A 16,810-nucleotide genomic window follows, 5' to 3' on the forward strand; every position below is an offset into this window, starting at 1 on the left:
GTAGAGTGACCATCCGGAACTTCTCCTTGGGAACTGCCAGGTTCAATAGGGACAGGTCCAGAATGGGTCTTAGGTCCCCTGTCTTTTTTGGCACTAAAAAGAACCTGGAGTAGAACCCTGATCCGATCTGGTCTGGGGGGACGGGCTGGATGGCTCTTTTTCTCAGCAGATGGCCAATTTCTGCTGAAGCGGCTTCCCTTTGATCGGGTGGAACATCAGGGAGGATTTTGAATCTTGGGACATGAAGAAAGGGGATTTTGTAACCTCTGGATATGATCTGGAGTACCCAGCGGTCCGATGTAATGGACTCCCATGCCGCTAGGTGCTCCGAAAAATGTCCCCCGACTGCCTCCAGAGTGGAGCAGTCGGGCAACCCCTCAGGGTTGCTGCGTGGGCCGTTCAGAGAAAGGTTCTCTGGACCCAAAGTTCCTGGGAGCCCCTCTGCCCCTAGGGTGGCATCCTCCCTGTCCTCCTCTGCCGCGGAAGGACTGGTTGTCCGGAGCGGGTTGGGATTGCTGCGACTTCCGGAACCACATCTTCTTCTGGCCCTTTTGGTTCCTAGAGTAGGACCTCTGGGGCACAGAGAAGCGGACTCCGACGGCAGACAGCGTCTTCCCGTCCTCCTCGCTCTGAACCAAGGTGTCGCGAAACGTCTTGCCAAAAAGGGCAGAACCGTCAAAGGGGGCGTTCGCGAATGACGCCTTGAAGGGCTCTGTGAAATCGCAGTGGTGGAGCCAGGCCTGGCGTCTTGTGACTAGGCCCACTCCTGCAGCTCTAGCGGCTCCCTCGGTAGCATGGGAAAGTAACCGCATAGAGGTGTTGGTCACGGAACGAAGAGTGGCCATACGGGTGGAGTGCAAAAGTTTGTCCTCCTCCGACATGGACTCTGGGGGGGATGCAGCGTATTCCTTGATAAGATCGCGCTGCATCCTAATGACATGTGCCAAATAGTTGAGCGCCCTCACTGAGAAGGTCGCTGAACTAAACATTCGCTTCCCCAAACGGTCCATCATCCGAGACTCCTTGCTCGGGGGATGGACTGAGGGACTCTACTGAGCGAGTTCCCTCTTAGTGGCTGCTGCCGACAACATGGCATCTACCGGGGGTCCCTTGCTCCAGTGGGCATAGTCAGCAGGGGGGCTAAGGATCCTGTCCGTCCTCTTGGGGATTGGCTCCACGGTGTCCGGTTCCTTCCACGCCCTGGTGGTAATAAGGTCCACCAGGGGGTCAGCAGGAGGGGACACCCAAGAGGTAGGATGGGACCGCTTCAAATGCCTCCAAGAACACGGACTCGTCCGAGGAAGACTTTGGGGCAGACCACCCACCTCTTATCCGTAACATTTCCATGATGTCTCCAAAGGAGACATCCTCATGGGGTGATCTTGGGGAGCCTTCCCCTTCCTCCAAGTCAGTGTCTTCAGTTAAAGACTCGGGGGAGTCTATGTGCCTCCTCTTACACGTATGCTTGCGAGGTGCTTCCTTGGGGGGGCTGTCCGAGGAGCCCTCGCCAGCAATGTCCAGATCCAAGGGAACTGCTTGGGGCAGTGAAGCGGGCTGTCCCAGTGGCCGGGTGACGGAAGCCTGGCCCAGAGCAGATGGAGTGCGGGACGGAGCCGAAGCAAGGACCGGGGGTCCGGATGTCCTCAACAGAGCCCTCTCCACTACATCAAAAGCCGAGGGGGAGCCAGCCTCGACTATAGGATCTGAAAGTCGGCTCCCCCTCGGATCCGAGTGGATCGGAGCCGGCGCCGAGCCCCTCGGATCCGAGGGAACAGTGCGCTCCGACAGGGACGGCGCCGAAGGCACACTGAGTCCCTCGGATCCGAAGCTCGGGCCAAGGCTCCGAGAGGTCGGATCCGCCAAACTCGAGGGCAAGGTCGGATCCGAAGTACCCAGTACTGTTGGCGCCGACCCACCCCCGGCTCCAAAGCTGCCCGGCTCAGAGCGCTCCGAACCCGGGTAGCGGGTCGGAGAAGGAGCTATAGGCTTGAAAAATGGGGTCGAGGCAGGAGCACTCCCATCTGCATCTGGGCCTGGATGAACCTTCGCATCATCCGGTCCAGATCAGCGTCGGAGAGGCTGTAGGTAGACCTCGACAAGGCTACCGAGGTAGGCCTTGAGTGCCGCCTCGATAGCCTCGAAGGAGGTCGGGTCTCCTCATCCTCAGGCCCCGGCGAAAAACAAGGGGACCGGAGCCGAGGAGGAGGAGAGCCAGCAGCCAGAGAGGCCAGAGGAGAAGCCCGCTTAGCCGGCGGGGCCGAGACGGATGTCTCGGCCCGCCGCTTGTGGTGCTTCTCTCTCCGGTCCTTCTTCATGGCTTCCCTCTCCTCCGAACCTGTAGAGGGAGTTTGAATCCCGGGAGGAGGAGGGGAAGCAGGCAAGGCAGGAACTGCCGGAGCAGTAACTACCAACGGGGCGGGGGCCGAAGCTGAGTCCGGGGGCAAGAGTCCCGCCAAGACCAGCTTCGACCTCCGCTCCTTCAATGCCATGGGGTTGAACCCTGCACAGATTGAACACCCAGAAGTGAGGTGTTCAACCCCAAGGCATCGAACGCACCGAGTGTGGCCATCAGCAGGAGATAGCTTATGGCCACACTCGGAGTATTTTGAAAAGATTGCCTTTGGGGCCTCAGACATATTCACTAACTTACTTTTTTTTTTTTAAAGTAAAGCAAAGTAATTAAACTAAGCACTCACACAGAAGGCCCCAAACAATACACACGCACACAAGCTACGCACCAGCGAGGGGAGGGTACTACAAATATAACCAAGTTAACAAAAAATTAGATTAAAAGAGGGAAAACCTAAAACTTTCACACAAATTATGAATTTTTTGACAGAAAAAACCCTTCTTAAAACAACAAAAAAGCACTTAGCTGATAGGAGCTCAAAATCCAGCTGTCACCATGAACGCGGCAAACTAGATCTGAGGTCATGTAGGGAGAGCAGGGCATTATGGGTGAGGGGAGGAGCTAGGAGCTCCGATCCATAGCTGGATAAACCATGCCAGTTCGGATCCGATATCGGATCCATACCCACAGGTTGCTGACAAATGAATCTCCTACTTCAGATTAAAAATTACCTTAACCTATCTTCCCTTTTTACTTTACCTGTCCTGCCATCTTGTCTTTCCTTTCCTTCTTACAATATTTGTCCAACAATCTCAATTCACTGTCAAAGGAAAGTATGACAACTGAGGAAGTGAAAACACAAGCAAGTGTAGAGGTGTTGCTGGTTGATGCAAAAGGACAGAGGCCTGCCTGCCATGATGGTGTTAAGACTGAATTAAAAAAAAAAATAATAACTAAAAAAGCTACATGCACAGCAGGTCCTGGCTGTGACACACTTGCCTCACTATAATATTTAGCAAAATGGGCTGCACTTTATTTTATATTCAGGCTGCTGAATACCGCAGGCACCAGCAGCAAACATGCCTATGGAAATGACTATGGAAAAGGCACCTGTCCAACAAAAACATTGTGAACTGACATCAGCTAAAATTGCATACAGTACGCTTTCACTAAGGAAGTGTCAGTGGGGGTGGGGATTGCTAAATATATTAACTGGACCAATATTTAACTGGCTGGGATCCACTGAACTCATACCTGTGCAGAAATATCCATCACGATCACTGCTAGTCTTGACTGAGTCTCACTTCCATTGGAAGACTGCGCCACCGGTTATTTTAATGGTTGGTACCAACTTACCACTGCTGACCTTGTGAGGGACAGATGTTCACTGGATCTGCGAGGAAAGGATTAACAGCAATGCCGATAAATATTGAACTTCCTAAGAAGGAAGAAGAGGTAAGGGATCCACTTATAACAACTTTGCAACCCAGAACAATGAGCTCAACTGCACTAAAAGTACGAAGTACGTGCTTTAATCTACTTTCTGCACTACCATTTTTCAAAATTCTCGGTCATGCAGCATGCCAGCCTGCATTACTTCTTACCTTTAAGTCAAATCTTACATTCTTGTATAAATCACTAAAAAGAATTCTTTGCTTCAGATTACTAACAATGAAGAAAATGTGTGCTCTAGTCTCTGGAGCTTTTGAGACATTAAGAAATTCTGGACAACTTTTATATGGTGCACTGTAAGAGAGACATTAAACCTCTGAAGGTATCATGTGAGCTGACTTGCAATTTAATCAATCACGGTTTGTCTGCAAGGGGAGTTGGTCTGACCCAAAGGTAGGTTAAAAAAAGAGAGATTGGCTGATATTATATATATCATATGGTCCTATCCAAGCTATAACCATTTTTGGGATACAATTCAATCATACCAATTCTATTTTAGGTTTTCCAGCAAACTTACAAAGAAGGAATGGTAATTTTGGACTCTTCCTTCCTGGCAGATAGCAAACAGGAATACAAGTATACCTGTACTTTCTGCTCTGTACCTGCAAAACTAGTGCTCCACAGAGAATGAAACATATGGACACTCCAAATCTCCAATACAGTAAAAATGAACTGAAGCTGAACTGAACTGCCATTAACAACATCAATCAAATATGTTAATCAAGAAATCCGCATACTTCCTATTGCAAGAAATAGAAGTTATGTCTTACCATAACGTTCCATGTTAGTTGTCTTCTTCTCGCCTTCTTCTTGCTGGATGGGTTCGGAGCCGACCTCGGCTCCGACTCGGCCACTCTAAAAGCTCGAGAGTTGGTTCCACCGGCTCGAGGCTCCCCTTATATCCCACAATGCTAGGCGAGAGTTACCTCAGATCTCGTTTGTAAGCTAACCCCAGCTTATAATAGTAACAGAATAACTCTAAAACAGAGTCCACCTCTAACAACAGGAAGAAAGAAGGGTGACCTACATCCTGATCCAGGAAATATGCACAACAGCATATGCCTAAGAAAGAGGTGGTAGAAAGAGAGGTCACGATCACAACTCCTCTAGGTCTGTCCAGGCCAGGGGGAAGGAGGGTGGGACGCAAGAAGAAGGCGAGAAGAAGACAACTAACATGGAACGTTATGGTAAGACAACTTCTATATGTTAAGTTGTCTATCTCGCCTTCATTCTTGCTGGATGGGACCGCGTCCCTAGCACCTTGTCCCGGGTGGCCTAACGGAACAGACTCCTGAGAACAGTGGAACCAAAATTAGCTCTATGCCTAGAAGCTAAATCCAACTTATAATGAGAAATAAAAGTGTGAGGAGTAGCCCAAGTAGCCGCTGCACAAATGGTGTCAATAGGCAGTCTGTCTTGGAAGGCTAAAGAAGTAGCCAAAGCTCTGGTGGAATGGGCTTTAGGTTTATTAGGCAATTTTTGTTGTCTAATTTCATATACCAGGGAAATCAAAGATGTTAGCCATCTGGATAATGATACCTTTGAAACTGAAAGTCCCTTTCTGCTTTCCGTGATAGGAGACAAACAGCTGATCAGATTTTCTGAATTGTTTTGTTCTATCCAAGTAGTACCTCAATTGACGATGAACATCCAGGCAGTGTAATTTTTGTTCAGACCTATTGGAATACTCTGGAAAAAGACAGGGAGGTCAATGCTTTGGTTTAGATTTGATGTCGAGACCACCTTAGGCAAAAAGGACGGGTTAGTTCGTAAGGATACTCTGTCCTTATGAAACAACAGATACGGAGGGCGGCAACTGAGTGCTTGAAGCTCTGAAACTCTTCTAGCTGATGTAATAGCTACCAGAAAAAGAGTTTTCCATGATAACAATTTTAAGGAACAGGAAGCTGCAGGTTCGAAAGGGGGAAGAATCAAAGAAGCAAGAACTAAATTTAGGTCCCAAGGAGAAGGAGGATTTCTTATAGGAGGTCTGAGAAGAAAAACTCCTTTCAAAAAGGCTTTGCAGAGTTTGTGGGACATTAGGGCAGATTCAGAAATACCCACATGAAAATTAGAAATAGCTGCCAATTGAACAGAGGGAGATGAACCTGCATGGAAGAGTTCAGCTAGAAAATCAAGGACTAGTTGGATGGAAGCGGTGAAAGGATCTATGTCCTTTCCTTGAGCCCAATATGAAAAGCGTTTCCACTTACTCAAATAAATCTTTCGAGTGGAAGATTTATGGGAAGCTATCAATATATCTCTAACAGAGTGAGACAACTGAGGAAGCCTGGCTAAGGTTGGAACTGGAGGAACCAAGCAGTGAGGTTCAGAGAGGGGAGGGAGCGATGAAACTGACCCGACTGATGGATCAAAAGATCTGGAACTAGGTCCAGATTCCACGGTCGCTCCAAGAGAAAACGATGTAGAAAGGGGAACCACACTTGTCGAGGCCAGTAAGGAACAATGAGGATCAATGAGGACTTCTGAGCGATAGCTTTCTGTATTACTTGAGAGATCAGTGGGAAAGGAGGAAATGCATACAGAAGTCCCCGGGGCCAAACTTGGACTAGAGCGTCTCTGCTGGGTTGGCCTGGTAAAGGGAATAGAGTGAAATATTCTCTGCACTTGCTGTTTTGGGGAGTAGCAAAAAGATCGCAGCAAGGCTGACCCCACTTGAGAAAAATTTCTCTCACTACAGAGTCTTTCAGAGACCACTCGTGAGGCATGAGTATAGCTCTGCTCAACTTGTCCGCAATATGATTGGACTTCCCGGGGATGTGCGTTGCTATCAGAAACCGCTGAGAAGAAATCGCCCATTGCCACAGTCTGAGTGCTTCTCGACACAGGGGTATGATCTGGTTCCGCCTTGTTTGTTGATGTACCACACTACAGACATATTGTCTGTCTGGATTGCAATTGTTCCCAAGGGAAGAGAGTCTTGAAGGGCTTGCAACGCTAAAAGCACTGCTCTCATCTCCAGAACATTTATGTGCAAGTGGCATTCGTTTGATTGCCATGTGCCCTGGACTGTCCTGCCCTGATAATGCCCCCCCCACCCGATCAGGGAGGCATCCGTTGTCAGAGTAGCAACCGGAGGAGGTGGAACAAAGGGTCTTCCGACAGGAGCTGGGGAAGACATCCACCACATGAGATGCTTTTTGCACGCTTGCGTGATCACAATGGTGTGAGACATTGGAAGTTCCTGGTATGACCATTGAGTAAAAAGCATCCACTGAAGGATCCGCATGTGGTATCTGGCTAATGGAAGCAGAGGTATGGCCGCTGCCATAATTCCCAACACCTTTAGAACTAACCTGGCTTTGATTCTGTTGTTGTTGAGAAGGAGTGATACCAATTTGTGAAGGTCTGATATTCTCTGATGTGTTAGCCTTGCAGACATGTTTATTGTATCTAGATTTGCGCCTATGTAGGTAATAGTACGACAAGGCGACAAAACAGACTTTTCGCAATTTATTGAAATACCCAGCTTTTGACAAACGCGAAAAGTGTAATCTCTGGCCATCAGAAGGAGATGCTTGGTGGAAGCTGTGGGGAGCCAGTCGTCCAAATATGGAAAAACCTGGAATCCTTGTCGTCTCAGGTGAGAAGCTACCACTGCCATGCATTTGGTAAACACCCGGGGGGCAGTGATGAGACCAAAGGGCAGGGCCCTGAACTGAAAATGACTGGTTCCCAGCCTGAAGCGGAGGAATCTTCTGGAGCGTCTGTTCATTTTTATGTGGTAGTACGCATCCCGAAGGTCTATAGAGCACATCCAGTTTCCTTTGCCCAAAAGGGGAAGGATGGATTGCAGCGTGACCATCCGAAATCTTGTTTTCTTGACTGATTTGTTCAAGACACTGAGATCCAAAATTGGTCTCCAGTCCCCTGTTTTCTTTGGAACTAAAAAGAACCTTGAGTAGATTCCGGATCCTTGTTGGTCTGCTGGCACTGGCTGAATTGCTCTTTTGCAAGCAGTTTTGAAATTTCCAAAGCTGCTAGATCCCTTTGAGCGGGTGGAACATCTGGAAGGGATTTTTGACTGATTTGGAAAGCGAAGAAAGGGGATAGAATAGCCTTCGAAATGATGGACTGTACCCATTTGTCTTGAGTCAGGGATAGCCAGGCTTCTGGGTACAGTGACAATCTTCCCGACTGCCTCCGAAGATGGGCAGTCGGGCAACACCTCAGGGATGCTGAAAGGGCTTGTCAGGAAGGCTTCCCGATTGCCCTGGTTCTGCGGACCCCCTGCCCCTAGGGCGGCGTCTACCATTGTTATTCCCACCTCTGCCTCTGGTAGGAAAACGACTCTGTGCGTCAGGCGAAGTCCCTTGAGATTGTTTACGGAACCACATCTTTCCACCCTTCTGGCCTTTGGGGTAAGGCCTGGAAGGAGTTGAAAACGGACTCCGACGGCAGAAAGGGTCTTGCCATCAGTCTCGCACCTAGTCAGGGTTTCTTTCACTTGAGGACCAAAGAGAGATGATCCATCAAAAGGGGAGTTCGTGAAAGACGTCTTGAAGGGGTCCGCAAAATTGCATAGCCGCATCCAGGCGTGCCTACGTAAGGCCACACCTGTCCCTGCGGCTCTGCTCGCTCCATCAGCCGCGTAAGAAAGGAGGCGCATGGAGGAGTTGGATATGGAATTAAGGGTAGCCAGCTGCGTGTTCATCTTGTCTTGAAAACCCGCAGCTGTAGGATCCTTTAACATTTCACTCGCTTCCTTGATCAAGTCCCTTTGAAGCCGAGTAAAATGGCACAGGTAGTTCAGCGAACGCATGGTAAATGTCGCTGAGGAGAACATCCGCTTCCCGTACCTATCCATGGACCTAGATTCCTTGTTAGGTGGATGGACAGGTACTGAAGGATCAGCTAGTTCCTTCTTTGTGGCAGCAGCTACCACCATAGCATCCACAGAAACTCCTTTTGTTAAAAATTGTTTGTCTGCTGGAGCTGTTATGAACTTAGAGGGTCTCCTGGTAGTGGGGTCCACTGAATCAGGAGCCGTCCATGCCTTCTTAGCAACCACCTGCATGAGGGGGTCAAGGGGGGACACCCAGGAGGTGGAAGGACGAGAGCCAACGCCTCAAGATACACAGATTCGTCCTCCGAAGGGTTGAGGGCTGGCCAATTTCCCCTCTGTTTCAGGATCTCCAGAATGTCTGCAAATGAGACATCTTCAGAAGGGGAACGGGGAACCCTCAGAATCATCCAAATCTGTGTCTGACGTGATGGACTCAGGTGAGTCAATGTGTTTCCTCTTACACTTCCTCTTCCGAGGGGCTCTTCTGCCAAATCAGGAGAGGCCTCGGAAGAGGATGAAATCCCCACAGGGGCTCCTGAGGAGCTGGCTCTCTGCGGTCCGGGATGAGGGAGTGAGTCGACTTAGCCTGAGGCACCATAGAGGGAGGGGCGGACGGAGCCGACTGTGGAGTAGAGCCAGGCTCTAACACACTCCGCATGACCTCGATTGCACCCCTGTCAGGCAGAGCCAGAGGTCCCCGCTCCGAGAAGCTAAGAACCCCCCTCGGCACTGACAGTGATGGCTCCGAGGCCGATGTCGGAGCCGAACTCACCAGCGCCGAAGCCCCGAGAGGGAGAGGGGGGTCGGACAAGGGTCCGATGCCACTCACCCCCTCTGAGCCGACGAGGGAAGTCCGGCGCCGAGATTCTTCCAAAGAAGAAAACGGAGACGACGACGGAGCCGAAGACAATTGTATCGGCTCCGACGTAATCACAGTCTCGGTTCCGACACGACCCGGCTCCGAACTCAAGAGAGTCGAAGGAGGAATAGGTTGATGGACCGGGGCAGGCATCGACTGATGAGTCGGGCTCTGAAGCATCTGGGCCAGTGCCTCGGACTTAAGTAGTCGACTCACTACCCTCTGAAGGTCATGATCCGACAGCCTCGATGACCTAGAGGAGTGAGACCTTTGGCTCCGTTCAGACAGCAGGGGAGATCCTGGAGCCGAATGAACGGAGCCAAGAGATGGTGACCTGGACCTCTTCCTAGTTGTCGGCTCCGAAGGTCTGGTCGGAGCCGACACGGGAACTTCTATAACCTCGGCTCCGGCCGGAGCCGAGGGAGCCACAGAAACTGTGGACTGAGACTTATCGGCTCCAGCCGGAGCCGATGAAGGCAAAGGTTGAGAAACCTTAGGTCTCGGCTCAGATGCCGGAGCCGAAGACCTAGATGCCTTAGAGGGCTTCCCTGTAGAAACAGACAGGGAATCCTCTGGCTTGAGTAAGCCTCTAAGAATTAATTTATTCTTTCTTTCCTGCAGGACCCTGGGGCTGAAGCCATGGCACACAGCACAGGAGTCCTGCAGGTGCAAAGGCCCCAGACAATAGACACAAGAAAATAGTACTCACCAGGAACCGGTAGAAACAACCAACCTCGAAGCTGTAGCGGCAAACGAGATCTGAGGTAACTCTCGCCTAGCATTGTGGGATATAAGGGGAGCCTCGAGCCGGTGGAACCAACTCTCGAGCTTTTAGAGTGGCCGAGTCGGAGCCGAGGTCGGCTCCGAACCCATCCAGCAAGAATGAAGGCGAGATAGACAACTTAACATCTGAGGTTTGCTACTTGCTTCCCTCAATACTGTACTGGCAGTATGAACTTAAACTTCAAACATTTGTAACTTCTGATTTCACATTTCTGTCACATAAAGCTTTACACAATATCCTGCTTTTTTTATTTTCTTTTTTTTTTTAATGTTGCCATACCAACAATCAGATATGGAGTGCTGAGCAGCTTGGGGTGAAGGACAGTTTTACCATCCCTTCATGCCACTGTGGTCACACAATTATTATAGTTTTCATATGCGGAAGGCTACCTACAGGAGTCATTTTTCAGCTATTATTCTATATATATTATCACCAGCATGTTAAAAACTCTATTACTCTATGCTTATCTGAATGCCATAAAATAATGTGGCTCCATACATAACAAATGGCTATACATGTTTCTACCAAAAAAAAAAAAAAAGAATCCAAAAATTATTGCATTAAACAAGAAAACAGAAATGCACAAGAAAGGGCAAAGAAAAAGACTATATCTAAAAGAACAAGAAACCAAAAAGGCGTGCGGGCAACCACAATACCATAAAAATGAATTATACCCAATCCAACACACACAAGATTCAAAAGCTGACAATGTATTAATGTAAAAAGACAAAGAAGAGCACTTTCGTCCCATAAACAGAGACTTTATATAAAATTCATGGTGCAGTATTCACTATACAGTAGATACAAATAAGTTTTACACACCCCTGTTAAAATGCCAGGTTTTTGTGATATAAAAAAAACGAGACTGCAATAAATCATTTCAAAACTTTTCCCACCTTTAATGTGACCTATAACCTGTACAATTCAAATGAAAAAATCTGTTAAGGAAAAAAATATATAAAAAATAAAAATCGTACAATATGCTGGTTGCATAAGTGTGCACACCCTTAAATTAATGCTTTGTTGTGTGTGCTGCACCTTTAAACTAATACTTTGTTGAAGCACCTTTTGATTTAATTACAGCCATCAGTCTCCTTAGGTACACACCTGCCAACAAATAAAGAGGCTCGGATTAACCCCAAATAAAGTCCAGCTGTCCTAGTAGGATTTTCCTGACATTTACTCAATTGCCTGCTACAACAAAAGCCAAGGTTCGCAGAGAGCTTACAAAGCATCAAAGGGATCTCATTGTTGAAAGTTATCATTCAAGAGAAGGGTACAAAAAGATTTCCACAGCACTGGATATACAATGGAACACAGTGAAGATGGTCATCAAATAGTGGAGAAAATATGGGACAACAGTGACGTTGCAAAGAACCGGACATCTCCCCAAAACTGATGAAAAGACAAGGCGAAAACTGGTCAGGGAGGCTGCCAAGAGACCTACAGCAACACTGAAGCAGCTGTAAGAATTTCTGGCAAGTAACTGGTTGTGCGCTACATGTGACAACAATCTCCCATATTCTCCATATGTCCGGACTATGGGGTAGGGTTGAAGACGGAAGCCTTTTCTTACACAGAAAAACATCCAGGCCCGGCTAAAATTTGCAAAACAATACATCAAGTCTCCCAAAAGCATGTGGGAAAATGTGTTACGGTCTGATGTGACCAAGGTTGAACTTTATGGCCACAATTCCAAAAGGTACGTTTGGCACAAAAACAACACTTCGCTTCACCAAAAGAATTCCATCCCCACGGTGAAGCATGGTGGAGGCAGTATCATGCTTTGGGGCTGCTTTTCTTCAGCTGGAACTGGGGCTTTAGTCAAAGTGGAAGGGATTATGAACAGTTACAAATACTAGTTACTTTTGGCCCAAAACCTTCAGGCGTTTGCTAAAAAGATGAAGAGGAATTTCACCTTTCAACACCACAATGACCCCAAGCATACATCCAAATCAACAAAAGAATGGCTTCACCAGAAGAAAATTAAAGTTTTGGAATGAGCCCAGACCTAAATCCAATAGAAAATCTGTGGGGTGATCTGAAGAGGGCTGTGCACAAGAGTTGCCCTCACAATCTGACAGATTTGGAGCGCTTTTGCAAGGAAGAGTAGGCAAATATTGCCACGTCAAGACTGTCATGCTGGTAATACTCCTACCCAAGAAAACCGAATGTTGTAATTAAATCAAAAGGTGCTTCAACAAAGTATTAGTTTAAGGTACCCAAGAAGACCGAATGCAGTAATTAAATCAAAAGGTGCTTCAACAAAGTATTAGTTTAAGGGTATGCACACTTATACAACCAGGACATTGCACATTTTTTTATATTTTTTCCCTAAAAGACTTGTTTGGTTTTCAATTGAATTGTACAGGTTATAGAGGTCACATTAAAGGTGGGAAAAGTTTTGAAATTATTTATTGTGGTCTCATTTTTTTATATCACAAAAACCTGGCATTTTAACAGGGGTGGGTAAACGTTTCATATATACTGCAAATACTTTACATGGCACCCTCTGGCACCCTCCCACTTAAATTAATCAATTAATTAATTGAACCTTAATACACAATCCTACTTCTTAAAGTTCCATTAGTGTATTAATAGATCATAGCCTGTAGCATTGTTCCAACAGCAACAAAACCACTCAATAAGCTTAACAGGAATATAAAATATAAAAGTAGCCGAGTTCTCTCTTCTCTGCCTTAAATAAAAGCTGCCTTCTCATTTAAAACAGATTTAAGGGAAATCTGATTATTTAAACTGGGGGTAAATTAGCATTCAGCCTAAGCTGCCATATCAAGTCTCTTTTCACTAAAAACCTCCTCCAGTTACCACCTCTGGGATTCAGTTGTATTGTTCTAGAATGCCAAATGTAAAATGGGAAAATTTTCTACATGTGATAGAATGCTAGTCTCCTTTTTTATGGAAATGTAATAAATGTGCTCATATATCCTATTTTTCAAAGCTCTCTTCGTCTTTCCTATATTGAAAGCAGGACATCCATTACATTTGGCCAAACAAACCAATCTAGAAGTACTACAAAATTCCCATCTTGAAAATTCAGCCTACTCTGCAAAACATTTTCCAAAATCAAACTATGTTCCCTTTTTAAGGATGGACACTGTTTACCATCTGCCACAAGGGCCAGTGTCCCTATTCTTAGATGTGGCATAAGATCAGCCACTCTCAAACAATTGTTTGAAATTTTTTTCCAGTTTTATATGTGATCATGTTTTTGCCGAACCAGTTCATATAATTCTTTATTAATCATGAAAATATTCCAGTTTTTTTTTTTTTTACAGTTTCTCTGCTGTTACTAGCATATTTGGTTATACTCAAGTATTAACGTTTTCTCAAACCTAGCATTTCTACAGCCTTCCACTGGTGTTTCTAACCCAGTAACTACAGGTGTTGAAATTTAACACTCCACCCTTGGTACACCTCACTAATAATCCCCTCAAGCATTTTTTTTTCTGGATAACCCCTATTGAAGGACATCTCCTTTAATTTTTCAAGTTCACCCCAAACATCCCCTACCTCGGATGTCATCCTTGCAATATGTATGGCCTTCCCTATTACCAAATGTCTCACTTGAAAATGTGGGTGAGTACTAGAAGAGTGCAAGTAACTACTACAAAACGTTAGATTTGAAACCACAACCTGTATGAGAAATGCAGGTATCCAAATAACTTATATTATACCATGACCCCCCCCTCCAAAACGTGCACGCTGATTGGCCAGCGTGCCCGTTGTAAATCGAGTTATACTAATGGAAAAAGGTCCGGTCGCCCGGACTTTTTTCCATTAGTATAACTCGTTTTTTAAAACACTGTCTCGCTATGTTAAATGGGTTTAACATAGCGAGACAGCTTTAAAATAAGCAACGGAGATCTCCGTTGTTTATTTTAAAGCTGTCTCGCTATGTTAAACTCATTTAACATAGCGAGACAGGTTTAAAAGCAACGGAGAAAGCAAGATCTCCGTTGCTTTTATGTCTCGCTATGTTAAATGAGTTTAACATGCGAGACAGTTTAAAATAAGCAACGGAGATGTCCGTTGCTTATTTTAAACTGTCTCGCTATGTTAAACTCATTTAACATAGCGAGACATAAAAAGCAACGGAGATCTTGCTTTCTCCGTTTGCTCAACTCTGATGTACCGCGCAGGCGCAGTACATCAGAACTGCCGGATGCCAGACATCCGCGAAGGGCAGTAAACAGGCATTATACTATGCCATTATTTAAGAAAAGTATTAGTTTCTTTTCTTAAATAATGTCATGGTATAATAGCAATAACCCACTTCTGGGTGTGGTAATGCTAAATTTACCCACGGTTGGCTTTGTTTGGTCCTCGGGCCTCGGGACCAAACCACGCCAACCGTGGGTAAATTTAGCATTACCCACACCCAGGCGTGGGTTATTGCTATACTATCCTTTTTCCAACACATAGTAAATTTAAAATAACTGGTGCAGCAATTCAGATGATCTACAAATGCTGTAATCTCATCAACTGACCCATGGCACATAATAAGTTTGTCACCCAAGAACCCGAAACAGTGATGCAAAAACTATGGCTGCTGAAAACTCATTTTCCCAACCTAACATAACCAAGTTTGTAAATACTGGGGCACATGCTGCACCCATTGCTACTCCAGTAATTTGTTGATCATATCCCCCCTCAAAATGTATAAAATTGTTCTCTAAAACCAGTTTCATAACTAGTAATAGAAATTAATTCATTGGGCAAGGTAGACTTTTGATGTAAAATATTCTGAAAATACTCCAACCCTTCTTTTTTGGGAATCACAGAAAAGAGATTGACTACATCAACTGTCAAAAAATTAAATCTCTTTTCTATATACTTTGCTTTAATTTTCCCCCCAAAATCCCATGAGTCCTTATTCAAATTTGGTGCATTGTATTTACCACCACTTCTTTAACCCAATGATCTATCTGCACTGCTAAAGGATGGGTCTTTGATCATTTGGCAGATACAACTGGGCTAAAAGGAGGGACTCTCTACACGTGTACTTTGGGAATCCCAAAAATATTGGGATAATGGGGTTGGGTTGACTTCATAAACACCTACATCTATTCTATTATCCAACAAGTATTCTTCTAAATGAGAATCAGTCCACCTAGAAGCAATATAAATCTGGGAGTTTTTTTGATACATGAGAATATATAGCATTATTATGCAATAAAATGGTCATGGCACTGTTATAATCTTCAGTGTTAAACATCACAACCCCTCCCCCTTTATCTAGCTTCATGACTCTTATACTGTTATTATTACCAAACATATTTAAAAACTCTTTCCTTCTTAGTTAAATTTGATAGGAATCTCTTATCCTGAGAGAACAGCTTATACACATATTTCATCACTGCCTTCTCAAAAGCTTTAATAATAGGGTTTAGAGGTGGATTGAAAGTACTATGTTTTTTAAGATGAAGTGTAAACTACCCTATTGTCCATTCCTGCCTGGTCCTTAAATGTCTCCAAATTCAACTTTCTAGTAAACAGTTTTAATTCTAGTATGAAATCCACTATGTTAACATCCCTGGTATGAATAAACTTAAAGCCCTTCAAAAATAAAGTGAAATGTTCCTAACCATGGATACTTCTGTGTAACTGTATATCTTAAAGACTTTGTAAGATCCTGTAACACCACCATTACTAAAAACTATTCTATCCTCCTCACCATCCCTACATTTTGATTGCATTTCCCAGGGAGATGATCCTGATGTTGCCCCATATCTACTACCTGCCTGGATTTGCTGGCATATCTACTACCTGCCTGGATTTGCTGGCAAATTTCTCAGACTGACGTAGTGGATAAATATCCTATGGCCTTAAATTACCTTGGGGATGATCCTGATGTTGCCCCAAATCTAAAACCTGCCTGGATTTGCTGGCTAATCTCTCGAAGCGATGTAGTGGATAAAAATCCTGTAGCCTATGTGAAAATTAATCCAATTCATCTACCCCCCCCCAACCCCACCCGTTCACTGTAAGATCCACTTCTAGATTTGGGTGGTGACTGGTCTTTTTCTACCACTAAAACCCTCTTCTTTCCCCATTTATCGACCTGTGTGTTGGGAATGGAATATGCTTTATTCTGGGAATATTGTTTAATGTCCCTTTCGAGCTTCCATTGTTTCTTAATAAAAAAATTTTGACACTTTTTATCAATTGTGGCGAACACCCTTTCATATAAAAACATATGCTCTGAAAACACTAAATCACATAAAATACTTTGATTTAGCTTATCTACTTTAGGACCTAGTACGCTCAATACACCATCATTATAATTCAAACCACATTTATCAAAAAATTCAATAAAATCTTTTATTAACTCACTATTAATATGCAAACCTTGGGGAACAATTTTTAATTTAATACATTCTCCTATGGTAGCTGTTCTCAATTTGTAATCTGAACTCATATAACTTTCTGTCCAACATAAAAATCAGATCCTATAAAGTCGGAAAGTCTTTGAAATGTTCATACTTGTTCCCCTTAGGAACAACACCTTCTCTAGGATTAAAATTAAAAGTCATG

At 45.2% G+C, this 16,810-nt stretch overlaps 1 protein-coding gene across 2 annotated transcripts in view; it reads right to left on the reverse strand.

Annotated features, from left to right (window-relative positions):
* The window catches only part of ZBED1 (zinc finger BED-type containing 1), a 152,854-nt gene that overhangs the window by 105,662 nt on the left and 30,382 nt on the right, over nt 1-16,810 (reverse strand). The window contains exon 2 of one of the 2 annotated variants that reach the window (XM_044072518.1): nt 3,605-3,788. The exons of the other annotated variant lie outside the window; for it this stretch is intronic. The gene's annotated coding sequence lies outside the window, so the exon portion shown is untranslated. The remainder of the gene's footprint in view (nt 1-3,604; nt 3,789-16,810) is intronic. 2 annotated transcript variants of the gene reach the window in all.

Source organism: Protopterus annectens, chromosome 5.part0 (assembly GCF_019279795.1).
Source record: "Protopterus annectens isolate FY-2018-M chromosome 5.part0, PAN1.0, whole genome shotgun sequence".
Taxonomy (NCBI): domain Eukaryota; kingdom Metazoa; phylum Chordata; order Ceratodontiformes; family Protopteridae; genus Protopterus; species Protopterus annectens.